Genomic DNA, 13,248 nt, shown 5'->3' on the forward strand with positions numbered 1-13,248 from the left:
TCTAGAACTAATTTTTGGCAAAAAATATAAAACTTACAAAGATATAAGCCACACACCGTACAGTAAAAAAAAATACATCACTGCTACAACAAAATTCTCCCGCTGCAGCAGGGAAGCCAAGCACGGGCGATAGCAAACAAGTGAAAGAATAAACAAATCGGCAGACATAGAAAATGAAGACTACTATTGGTAGCAAAATGGTGCAAAAATTACGTAGGCGGACAGGTGAGCGTGTTGCAGAGCAGCACCGATGGTTGGGACATCTTATAGCCTGCGAGCAATACAGACAATGGAGAGTGTGAATGAAATGCATAGAGAAATAAAAGTAGAAATAAAATGTAAGAAATTTGTAAAATATTTAAATAGAGGAAAACACTAAAGATATGTAGATTGCGACGCAAGCTAAGACCACCTACAATCATTCCTATCAATAAAAGTGTCAAATCGATAGAAAACTAAAAGCACAGAGACACACGCGAACGACAGATAAAGTGAAAGTGACGGCAATGAGAAAGAGTAGAACAGTGAGCGCAGCGACGGTAATGGCGCCAAGTAGCAGACTTAAAAGCTCAAGCACGGCGAACATCACAGGCGACGCGAAGGCACGCAAAATCATACCAGAAAGTAAGTGCTTAAGTGGCTGCGCTGCAACGGTGATGCGAAGGAGGAAAGTAAAATGAAGCAGACGAACAGTTAAGCAGTGAAGAAGAGCCACCATGCGTTCCACACAATGCAGGAACAGGGTCGGAACAAGGCAAAAGTAAATATTTATGTAAAAATGTCGGCTGATTTGTGTTAACTATGTATATGCAGTTGCATCTTCTACACGCTTGAGACCGCCAAGTTTGCGCTGCAAGCAACCAGCAAGTAAGCAGCCACTAGCGGAACAGCACGCGGCGTCTCTATTGAATTATTCGATAACAAAATATATGGTCTGTAGCTATCTATGGCTGCGCAGTCATGCATGCTGGTGCACCGCCCCGATAGTTATTGAGAATGTAAGTGAGAGGACGACGCGCGTAAACTCACGAAGTTGACGACACGCTCTAAGCTGAGGAATCAATAAGTTGTCTGGCTGTTGAATCAGCTTGAGAAAAGGTATTAGGTATTTGAGTGGCATGTTGGACAGGCTCACGCACTGACTGCATGGTTGTTGATATATGACATTATGATATCACTGTAGTAAACTTCAAGATCGGTGTTGTTTTTTATGATATTCTGGAAAGATAAAACCGAAGCAAAAAAGTTAGAGTTTTGCCGCCTATGTAAAATTTTCAACTCAAAAAGTCAATAAGGTAAAGAAACCGGGAAGCTTTAAGAAGGCTTACAATTGAAAATATGTTTTTAAAAGTGTTGTCACCAATTTAAAATTTTAATTGAATGAATATGGTGAGATAATCAATATATGGTAAGTGATATGCTGAAGACATTTACAAAAGCTTGCAGATGAAAATATTTGGTGAAGGGTTGCCACTGTTTTAAACTGGTATACTCTAGCCTTTAAATATTATACAAATTAAACATAGATATAGAAAATATTTAAAAATCTGCTTTAGGGTCTTCAAAAATACCTTATTAGAACTGCATGAATATTGCGCAACGGGGTTGCACATATATTTCAGATTCCCCTGAATTCAGACAAGTGTGTCATGCAAATTGCAAGAAATCGCACTGATAAACTATTCTGAAGCAGAGAAGTTAGAGGGAGATGTGACAACTACTGGAGCATATTCAATAAATCGATAGCATAGACAGAGAGTGATTATGCAAACAATCGCGACATAATACAATTTCTCTTACGTTCTACTTCAATTGGCTTGAAAGCAGAGATGATGAAGGTGTGATAAATTTGCATATCTGCAGCGCTTTCTGCATCAACTATTCATCTACATTTGATTTCATAGTGCTTATAAGCGGAAAATTACGAAAGTGTTTATATATACACAAAAAAATATATGGGGACTTAGGTACACTTATTTCAAACCTGTCCTCATTTTATGAGAAAATCCACGCAACAATTTACTGCAACATGAATTGATTGCAACAGATTTAAACTTCAAATTAAAATAAATGCAAATAACATTTCTTTTATATACGTCTGAAGTTGACAGAAACCTTTGAAAGGGTCTATCGCCTTGCTTGACTTATACGACTTTTTGTCCAGTCAAATATTTCAAGCACATTCGATTGTGTTCAATGAGTCGTAACACTGATACATCTCAAAACTATAATATATTTATAGGTAGTCCAAGTAATTTTAATATACATTAAACACAGTGAAGTCTAAAAGATTATTGTTATCAATTTCTCCGACTTCCACACTGTTGATTGGAACAGTATGATGCTGAAAACAAGCACACTGACTAGGCTCTGAAAAATCGAGTATCTCAGCTCAACGCCATTTATCAGTGTACATAGCATTGAGTAGCAAATTACAGCGAAAAAAAAATCACACGTTAACCTAAATGGCATGGGACAAATTTGAACTTGTAAAAACAGAGAGACATAAAGTCGCATAAAGAAAAATTAAGCTAAGCCTTGTGGTGTGAGAGAGAAGTGGGAAGTGATAGCCCAAAAGGAAAAAAATAAATTCCTTTTATTATTAGCGTGATTTCAGCGTTTCTTTTATAGGCTTTCGGCAGGCAGTAAGTTGTAACCGTTATTGATGGCGTCTAAGGAAATTGAGAATGCGCGAAGGGAATTGACAATTTGCGTAAAAAAGCGTGAAAAATATAAAAACCAGGAGGTGAGCAAAAGACAAATCGATTTCTGTTGCTTGCCGATGATTTGCAAAGATATGTACACTCGTAATTTTTTGGGGGATACTGAAAAAAAGTATGTGAGAAGCAGTTAAAAAAACTTATGAATCAATATCAAAAAACATATTTATAAAATATGTAATGTTTTGCACTTTTATGAATATAGTATCCTCGTGACAATTACTGAAAAGGAAAGTGTTTATATGCATGCACTTATGTATATGTATAAAACCTATTTACGCACATTTCATTTATATATCCAAAAATATCGTGCAATATTAAGCATATAACAAACAGCACGCAAGAAAAGTACCAAGCGCTTTAAAAAATGCAATGCATCAAATGAATTTATATATATGTACACATTCACCAACTGCTACAACATTCCTTTGTTAAGTATTTGAACTTTCAGTTAAGTTTTTGTTTGCAAGTGTTTTCTCTGCTTTCACATTCTAGTGTGTATTGCGTGCCACATTGCAGCACTTTAACGCACGACCTTCCTTCTCTTAATCGTACCAATTGACTTTGCATTCTTGAAAACATTTTATATTCGTGCACAAGTCTCTTTTGACGGCATTTATTTGACCATTGTGGGCAATTGTGTTCACGACGCACGTGGCGTATGAGTAATCTGTATTGCGTTTGGCGAGAATAATGAATAATTTTCTTTATGGTGGTATCAATTACAGACGACTTACAATCGATTTAGAATTGTTATTAACATTACAGTTGAAAATAAGAAATGAATAAATGACGAAGTATCGTCAATGTTTGCGACTGGTTGTCGGTATGCTCAGGTAATGGCTTTCGTTTATAATATTTACATTTATACATATATATTTGCATAGTTATAGACGTCTGTGTACGGTAATTACTTTTAATTACTCCCTAATGCTTTGATTTTCAAACAAATTTGGACAACTTTGAAAGTCCATTTATTAGATATTAAATAATTTAGATATATTTTTTTACTCTGTATTAATGTCAATGCTATTAATCATATATATGCATGTATATTAGGGTTTAGCGAAAAAGCAACTTTTTGGATAACAGAAAAAAACATTTTTAACATCTAACTTTAACTTTTAAAGTAAATTTAGAGTTAAAATTTTTATATCGGAAAAAAAATTTTGATAAGTAATTTAGAAGCTGTGGAGAGTCCTCTTTCTGGCCAGTAAAAGTTATCAACCTAAAAAAAAGTTTAGTGGTCATTATTAACTTACTGATACCCGACGTCAATATCAATCACACCTAGTCGTAAAATCAGTGCAGCGTTTAGATAGTCTTTTGGTGAAGGAATTATATCAAAATGTGAGTCTATTAACCCTTTTAAGTTCACCGCACTGGCTACAACTGACGAACACTTAACGCGTTATTGATCTGGCCGTCTAGATGACACTATTAACATAGTTTTAGGGATTTAATACTATTTGTTCCTGTTCTACAAGTACTTGTATATACTTGAATGGTTTAGGAACTGTTAGCGCCTGTTTCGACACACGCTTTCGCCGCATAAAACTTGTGGATGTGAGACCAAATGTTATCTGGCTTTTTTTAATTTAAAAATCTTCGGACCATATATAAAAATTTAGACCATCAAGTAGACTCGATGATACCGAAGAGCATGCCAATTTTCCAAAATATTCTTAGGCCTCAAAATAACTTATGCTTTTTGGTAATGCTTGCTTCTTCTGAGTTGACTTTTCACTGAGATAATTTAAATTAAGTCTTAATGTTATAACAAAAATTCTTGAAAAACCTACGTATTTGTTTAAATATACTGTTTTATATTTTGAAAACATGTGTCGGCAAATATATGAAATACTATCATATTCAAAACACGAATCACCAATTCAGTCACTTCCACTCCATTACATCGCACACACTATATGTGCGATAGTCAAAACAAAATTACGTGATAAGTCACAACTTCCAATATTTGAATATCCATTCGCCCATACGCCACATTGAGCGACCATCACACCAAAAGCGGCATATGCGCCAACTAAGTACTCAGCGAATCGCTTGTATGGCGCGCTCCATCCACGAAACAATACGAAGCTCATAACAAAATAAAAGTGGAACGAACGCGTACTTGAAATATCACAGTGATTTGTAACTCAAAACAAATCGGCACAATGCCATACGGTGCACGCAGTTAAAAAGCTAAAGTATTGTATAAGTGAAATATGTATGTATGTGCATACCTAGGCCAAGTGCGGAATACGGGCCCAAGGGTACATGTATGAAACAAAGTAAAACGATGTGAATTTGACATGCGAAATTTGCATTCGAACTTTTATCAGCGTTGCTTGGCAGGTGGGCAATCAATAAATTTGTGGGAGGAATGGATGTGAGGCAAATGACGCTGTTGAGGATTACAAACTGAACCACGACACGCGAGATCTAAATTGGCACGAACTTAGATGGGTGCTGCCAACTTCTAGCGAGCGAATTGAACGTGTCACATTGGAGTGAAATTCGAGACGTCACAACGCGATGTGAGGCAATGTATTGCATATAGGCGGCGGGTGTGTTCTTAGACTCCCGTGTTTACATCAGCACTACCTGCAAAAATTGGTGAAATACTATATGTTAGCAAATCCTACGAGCAGTGCGCAGTCTGTTTGGCAAAAATTCTTGTTACTAATATTTGTTGGAGCTATGTAGCTTTCTTGCTGTAGACTGAAATAAAAATATTGGCACACTATGAATGTGTAGTAACGGTGTATTATAATAATGTTATTGTTTTTATTGGTTTCTCTGCATTTACACTTACCTCCGCCACATGTCAGCGATTACTGTGTTGTCGGCGCTGTCGCCCAATAGTAAAGTGGCTGCGAACAGGCGCTGCTAAGTCCACCACATACGCTACAGCTGTCGATCATTTTCGTCGAACCGATTTTTAAATCACAGCCGACGCGCTGAAAGGAATAAGAGTTTTTTTAAGTCAATTACTATGATACCAAAACTTTACACTAACATTTTATTGCACATTCCGGGGCTAATAATAGGGCGCGTAAGAAATAAAAAACAATATTGGAAGACGACGTTTTAAACGGAAGATACCGTTACAAAGACAAATATGTATCTGTTTTGCCAGTTTTTAAGCAAATTTCGCTAGCTAGGATAAAGTGCTTGTATAGAGAGTTTTTTCATTTGACGAGGAATCTTCAAGAAATTTGAAACGAGTTATTGCCTATGGCAATGGTACAATGTGAAGAATATTAAAGCTTCAGTGCAACCGAAGTTAACTTTTTTTCATGTTTATTTTTGTCTGTTATTGTCTTCTAAACCAATCGGTAAACAAACTTCTATATTAAATCATAACGGAAACCCAAAGTCGGCCCTTAAGGTCAATGCACCAAATGGCAAACGTGAGCGACACTGTAATCCATACCAAGCATTTTCACGAATATTGGTGTAACTGACATTCGCTTCCGAACCAAGGCAGAAAAAGGAAGAAGAAAGCATAACCAGATACAAAATCAGACATAAATAGCGGTGCAACCCTGCACTTTTCGCCCGATGGATATGCCGCCGGTAAATTATGCTCACACTTTTGCACACACCACATATGATTGTTTGTTATTGCAGTACTACACTTACCTGCATACCAACTCACATGGCTCCACATAGTCGTAGTGCGGGGTCCACGTGTAGAGTGTACCATCGTAGGGCACGTCATTGTAGGCGGCACACTGATGCGCACGAAAGTCTTGCTGCTCCGAACATGACTGCATGTTGCAAATGCGTTAACGTACGCTCTCACCCTTGCAGCCATTTTTGTTGTAGCAGCGGCATACAAGTAGTTGTTGCATAATGCCGCCATCACAGGTACGTGAACTGGTCGACCACTCCGACCAACCGGACCATTGTCCATCTTTGCTGCCCGACGATGATGAGATGCTGCTGCTGCTTTTGGCATGCTTTTGCTGTAACATGCACTAAATTAATGTAAGAGAAGAGACAACAGCAAAAAATATATGCGAAAAAAAAACAATGGAAGCGAAAATACATAAATGCGAAAGCGCCAGCAAATAGCCTTTCTCACCTACAAACATAAATAAATCTAATTTACGGGTGCTAGGACTATTTGAAATAGTGTGGCAGCATTGGTACAAGATGCCTGCAATGTGAACTCCATCGGTTCGGGAATAGACCGCCAAAAAGCACAAAGGCTAATGGTCTATTGTGCCCAGTAGGCGTACTGTAAAATAAAATGATATTAAAACTCAAGGATGAAGAGCCTAGAAAAATTAAAAAAATAAATAAAAGGTAAAAGTTAAAAAAGAGTATTTCTTATTTGGTCCTATGAGTTTTCAAATTGCAATTCTCTTAAGTACGTTAAAGCACCATGAATTTCATTTGCCATTTTTTATCCTGCACCGCCACTATGCAACAACAATCAGACAACATCTACATATGTGTAGACATTCATAACATCCTAATTATTTTCACTCACATTAAGTTCATTCTCCAAATCTGAGGCGTTGTGCCACATATCATCGATAGCTTAGCTGGCATTCAGACGTTTGGCAATCGATGTATTCGCAATGAAAATTGTCATCTAAAAATAGAATAAAAATACGAAATGCAAATTAGTAAAGAACATTAGAATAATTAATTAAAAAAGCCTTCGAAAAAATAGGCAAAACATTTTTTATTTATTTAAAAGATTTAAAAGCTACCCTACCAAACCCGAAATAAATTCATTCAGCGCTTTAGCACGCTACAAGCTCACATATACTGGCATAGCAACTCAACGAATCTTACTTATTGTTAGTAACACCGTTATTGTGCCACTACGCTTACATTTATTGTGTTACGTTGGGCTTTAGTGGTTGCTATTGTTCTTGCCGGATGTTGCATTCTCTGTTACAGTTGTTGTTGTTGCTGGCTTTTAAATAATCGATTTTTGTCGTTTGCTGGCAGTCAGTAAGTCAGTTACGTTGCTGCTATTTCGAATGCAAAACGACTTCCACCGAAGTTGAGGCCGGAGGCAGCTAGGATACGCGAGTACCAGTTTTCACAAACTTGTGCCGGTTCGACTGGCACGATGACGCCGCATTTTGGAAGTCTTGCTGAGACATTTTAATGCCGCATAAAACATTGAACCCACGTCACCGGCTGTCAATATTGCATGCAACGTGCCGTCCAAAAACGGGTTAACGGTAGTTTGAGCATTTTAGGCAACCCAAGTTAAGCAGAGTTGAGTCAAAAACGGAAGCTGTGACAAAACTAAGCAGTATTTTGGGCTTAAGATGAAATCTATTTAAACTAAAATATATAATTGCATACATATATACATAAATAATTTAAATTATAAATAATAACAATAATAATTTTACGCAGGCGTCGTTATAACTTTAACATTTTTTTGAATTACAAATATATAGAATCATTGGTCGTTATTTGACATGTTGTGGTTATTGTCATTGTTATAATATTATATTTTGTTGTATTATTGTTAGCTGTGATAGACATTGCTGCTTTCGATATACTTTGCAGCTGCTGATTGCTGCCAACTTGAATCTCACAGCTGTTACTGTAACTTTTTGCGAATTTCCGGTGATAAATCTTGCAAGCGAAAGTGTTTGTAGTAATGACCATAAGCGTATCACGAAAGCAAATACATATATGTTTTGTATACTTTCTGCAAGCAAGTAGCAAGAACTCGTAAAGGATTTTATACAATTTAAAAAGCTTAAAGTAAAACTAAGAAACCAGCGAATAAATATTTGTATAGCATATTTTTCGGTGCAATTTGTAATAACATTTGTAATGACATACTCATGGTTTTGTTGCTTTTGGCAACAACAACTATCTATTGCTAGTTCGTTTTTATACTAGTGCCGTAGGCATCCTTTCATCATTTGAAACGGACGTTGCGAAACACCTAGCATCAAATTCTTAAAAAAAAAAGATTAACTTTTAAACGCCAGTGACCGATTTCTTTTACAGAAATAAATCTTATAAATTCCTCATAATAGACAGATAACATCGGGTCTGTTCGTGTTATCCTCAAACTTTAAAAGAACCGCACTACTACAAGTACAACACACATTTATCACTATCTTTAAACTAGCGAAACGAAAGGAAGAGCACTCATGAAAATAATAATTGAAATATTTTCATTGCTCTAGTCGGAATATTGATAAAATTACTTGCAGCATTCTCAAAACATATTTTTAATTTTTCGAAGTTAATAAATTTTAATTCGAATTCGAAGTTACTAAGTTATAAATTGAACTCTGAGCTCTGCAAACTATTTCCGCCGTTTCATTGTAATTGATTATTTATACGCAAGAATCAAAACGTTTACTCAATAGAGAAAAGTGAAAGATTATGCAAATGGAAAGTAAAAACTAATAATTTTTTCAGAAAAGAAATAAAATATTTTCATACACACACATACAAAGCTCACGCATCATTCACGCGAGCACTCAAGACCATAAATAAAAGACATCCAGCGTGAAGCATGCAACAAGCGCTTATGAGCGGTGCTATTTCACATTTCAATTCCACGCACGTTCTGGCCGAATGATTATTGCCTTTGCTACACGGACGGCAAATGCCTTTGCAGTACCAGTAACAGTTCACTGCCTATTCCAGCTTTCAGACTCTATTTGGTTGAAACCAAACATCACAAAAAAGAGTGAACTGAAATGGAGAAATATGTTGTAAAAACAGCAAAATTTACAACACGTAAAACTAGTAGAAGGCGCGTGCTTCAACAAGTCGAACTGACTCCTCAGCCGCTGTGGCATGCAACAGTCGGCAGGATATATCAGAAATACAACTGTTGAATAAAAATTTTGTAAATTCTGCCGACAGCTGTGAAAAACTTACAAAGAGAGACAACATCTACCATATGTTCAACATTGTGTGGGTAAAAGGAAAGTAAAATTACTATTTAAGTATCTATTACGTAATTAACACATTACAATGAGGCATAATTGTTAAGTTACAGTAGTGACTTTGTTATGTGGCATACTAATAATCTAGCTAATTGGTCATAATTGTCTAGAATGGTTTCGCAAAGAATCGACAATGCAAATAAAAGATCGGAAAACTTCATGTTCGAATCATCAATGGATTATTTTGTAAAGTTTTCTACAGATTATTGCTAATAACATACACATATTTTTCATATTAAGTGTATACTTTTTAAAAAAGTAATTATGCGAAAGCAACATATCATTTCATGTTCGAACGATCCTAACACAAATTGGAAGTCCTTAAACCAACCGTTATCGGAAGGATTAAAAGTAAGACTTTATGAGACTAAGAATTATAATTTCAACCAGAGATCGATATGTACAATTGACCCTAATTTCTCTCAGAAAAAGCTAAAGAAATTTAAGTATAAGTAACTGCAATTTGACGCATTCGTATGTGCTCTGTTCAAAAATCAAAAGAAAAAAATATTTAAGAATAGATATTTTAATTGCGATTTATATACTTTTATTTTTTTAACTTCCCGCTAAGAAAATTGAAAATTTTCTAAAAATCGGGAAGATATTGGTTTCACCCCATTTTGCAAAAATCGAGTTCTCAACAGATCTCGACGTTTTGAGGGTCGAGGAAGCTTCCCCGAACATTTCTACGATGATGTCCGTATGTCTGTATGTATGTGTGTGTGGATGTATGTGACCCTCTTATAACTTTTAAACGGCTCAACCGATTTGAATAAACTAAACGGCATTCCAAAGGGTTTCATTGCACTTGAATTTTGTGTGAGTTTGGACCCAATCGGACCAGTAGATTTTGAGAAATCTCAAAAATAAAAATCGAATTTCTTCCAAACGACTTGCCCGATCGACACCAAAAACTAATCAGTTCTAAACCTTGAAAAAACACATCGTTTGCCGCAAACCGGGTCAAAATCGGTTGATTTACTTGCGAGATATCGAAAACGAAAAATTTCGAAGAGCTCAAAAGCAGTGAAAAAAGCGAAATTTGAACGTTAGCGTATGAAATTAGCGGGAAGTTGCAGGGATGGCCCTTGAGGCCAACCGTTTTCCACATTTTTTTTACTTAGAATTTAAGCCAATGGAATCTTTGAACCAAAAAAAAATGTTAAAGATTTAAACAATTACAAATAATCTTGCTGTATCTACAAATTTTGCTGCAAATTCTCCTTTAAATTCTAATACTTTAGTCAACCTTTTTTTCGTTTAAAATAATTTTTCTGTGAAATGTCATAGGTCATGTAGGCTGCCACAGCGACACAAAATTTGCAAACTATTGCATATTTTCTTACTTCAACTGAACTTAGGAAAACCTAATGTCAGTTAACGATATCTGTGCGCATGTATAGCGCATACATGTATCTATTTGTGTGTAGTAAATATGTTTGAGTATGCGTCTACTAGACGTGGCATGCTGCCTATTAACCATGCAGAGTTAAGAGGTAGTCCTCTCTGTCGTACCGATGCCGAGGCACTATTCGCTTTGTCGCAGGCATATATACATATGTCTGTGTTTGATAAATATAAACGTATGAGTTTATAAGCCCTTGTGCAGCAAGGACATACAAAAATAGATTCCTAGCACTTTGCCTCATTTACCATTCCGGTAATTATTTATTTATGAGTTGAAACAGTTTCAGTAACTCATTTCACACGACGCTTCGGTTCAGCCGAATGCCAAGAGTATTGGAAAATGCAAAATGTGTGGAGAAGTTCAAGAAAAGTTTAAAACAGAGAACACTGAAGATGGGTGGTAGCAAATTGTAGAAGAATAAGTGTAAAATGAAGCTAAAATGGACATTGCTAACAATAAGAAAGAAACTAAAACGAACAGAGTTAAGGACGAAAGACAATGTAATGTTTATGAGAGGTATTGCTGAAGTGTCGTGATTATAGCTATTAAATCGTTTGATATATCGTTATTGTGGTTTATTTGTGTGTATATATTTTCTATATTTTCTCTAAACTATACTTTATTCCTAACCTATATTCCTTTCACTTTTGTGAATGTCGCTTCTATCATTTCCACGTGTTAGTTTGAGTAATTTGATATTTCGAGATATTGCTGATGTAATGTGATTGTAACTGTTACCACTATGTTTAACAATAAAATGCCTCTCCATTTATAATTAATCAAAAAGGTAAGAAACTCGTTTGCGAAAAGTGTTTTATGTTTAGCTATTATCGTGTTGGTGATAATAAAATTATTTGGCGGTGTATTTCTTATACCAAGGGAACGTGTCTTGGTCGGTGTTATACAACATCTAAGTCCCGGAACGGTAAGTATTTGTTTCATTATAGATAATGTTACAATATATTATTTGTCTAATATGTTAATAATTTTTTTATAATTTTTTAGGATCGATTATACAAGAATTTAACCACAAACATGCCCCTGAGCCTGCAAGGTTGTGTATAAATATTTTATCTTATCCTAATGTGTGTGTAAATAGACGTGTGTGAATAGTCTTGATAAATTTCTCTCATGAGAAATTTTTGTGACTGAGATATTTTTGTGGTTGAGAAATTTTTGTATTGATAAAATTCTGTGTGTGTGTAAATAGTCTTGATAAATTTCTCTCATGAGAAATTTTTGTGACTGAGATATTTTTTTGTTTGTGAAATTTTTGTATTAATATTTTTCTCCAATGAGAAATTTATGTTGACGAGACATTTTTGACAGAGAAATTATTGTTGAGAAATTTTTGATTGAGAATTTCGTCCGGATAAATAAGAGACGGGAGGCGCCAACTATATATAGAATCTTTTGACCAAAGTGAAGAACCAGTAGAACCCGAAATGAAATGGTTACTATAGAATGCAATTTTAGAATACGATACGCTGCAATTTCTATTGAATAATTATTTAGAACGCGTGGTTTCACTTAGTTAGGGTTTTTCCAATAGCGTTTTATAAAACTGTAAATTTCTGGTAAGCAATCGTTATGAACTTCTGTCCTTAAACTTTAAATAGTCCGAAAAAATGCGCATACCTTAACTGGTGTAAGTGTCAGAACCATAAAAAAATCGAACTCAAGTCTCATTTAGAAGCCATAGACGCATAACAGCAACGCAAATGTAACTATTCCAAAGAACCAACTGCTGTATTAACTATTACCGTTATTTTGTTAAAGCGCTTTAAGTATTTTGTCACCCACCGTAAATTGTTGAAGTGGCCAAACGCTAGCGGCCTTCACGCCCTCCCATACAATACTTCAACAACAAAGTCTATTCGACATTTGAGAGACACTTGTACTTCTGTTGAATGGTCGGTCACCGTCATTGCCAATAAACTACTAATGACCCAAAGCTATGTTATTTAGACAAGACTTTACGGGTGTGTGTGGATGTGTGCGGCTTCGAGTGGTATTAACAGCGCGGTCAGACGCTTCAATCTGTAGTTTATGTTCAACGCATCGTCTAGTCTTTTGTATTTTTTTCTTGATCTTCATATAGTATAACATGTTTAGTAGCCGTCCGCAGCGAGAGTGCGAAAAGTGTGGGGAAGCCCTATGC

The 13,248-nt window shown here is 35.7% G+C and overlaps 1 long non-coding RNA gene across 1 annotated transcript; it reads right to left on the minus strand.

The window, feature by feature from the left end:
- Positions 1–252: 252 nt before the first annotated feature.
- LOC138855676 (uncharacterized) lies at positions 253–7,306 on the minus strand. Its single transcript, XR_011395513.1, has 4 exons — positions 7,225–7,306; positions 6,369–6,694; positions 5,539–5,683; positions 253–271 (listed from the first exon to the last, which is right to left on the minus strand). It is a non-coding gene; the product is annotated as an uncharacterized lncRNA (long non-coding RNA).
- Between the last annotated feature and the right edge of the window lie 5,942 nt (positions 7,307–13,248).

The sequence above is a fragment of the Bactrocera oleae genome, chromosome 3 (assembly GCF_042242935.1).
Source record: "Bactrocera oleae isolate idBacOlea1 chromosome 3, idBacOlea1, whole genome shotgun sequence".
NCBI lineage: Eukaryota > Metazoa > Arthropoda > Insecta > Diptera > Tephritidae > Bactrocera > Bactrocera oleae.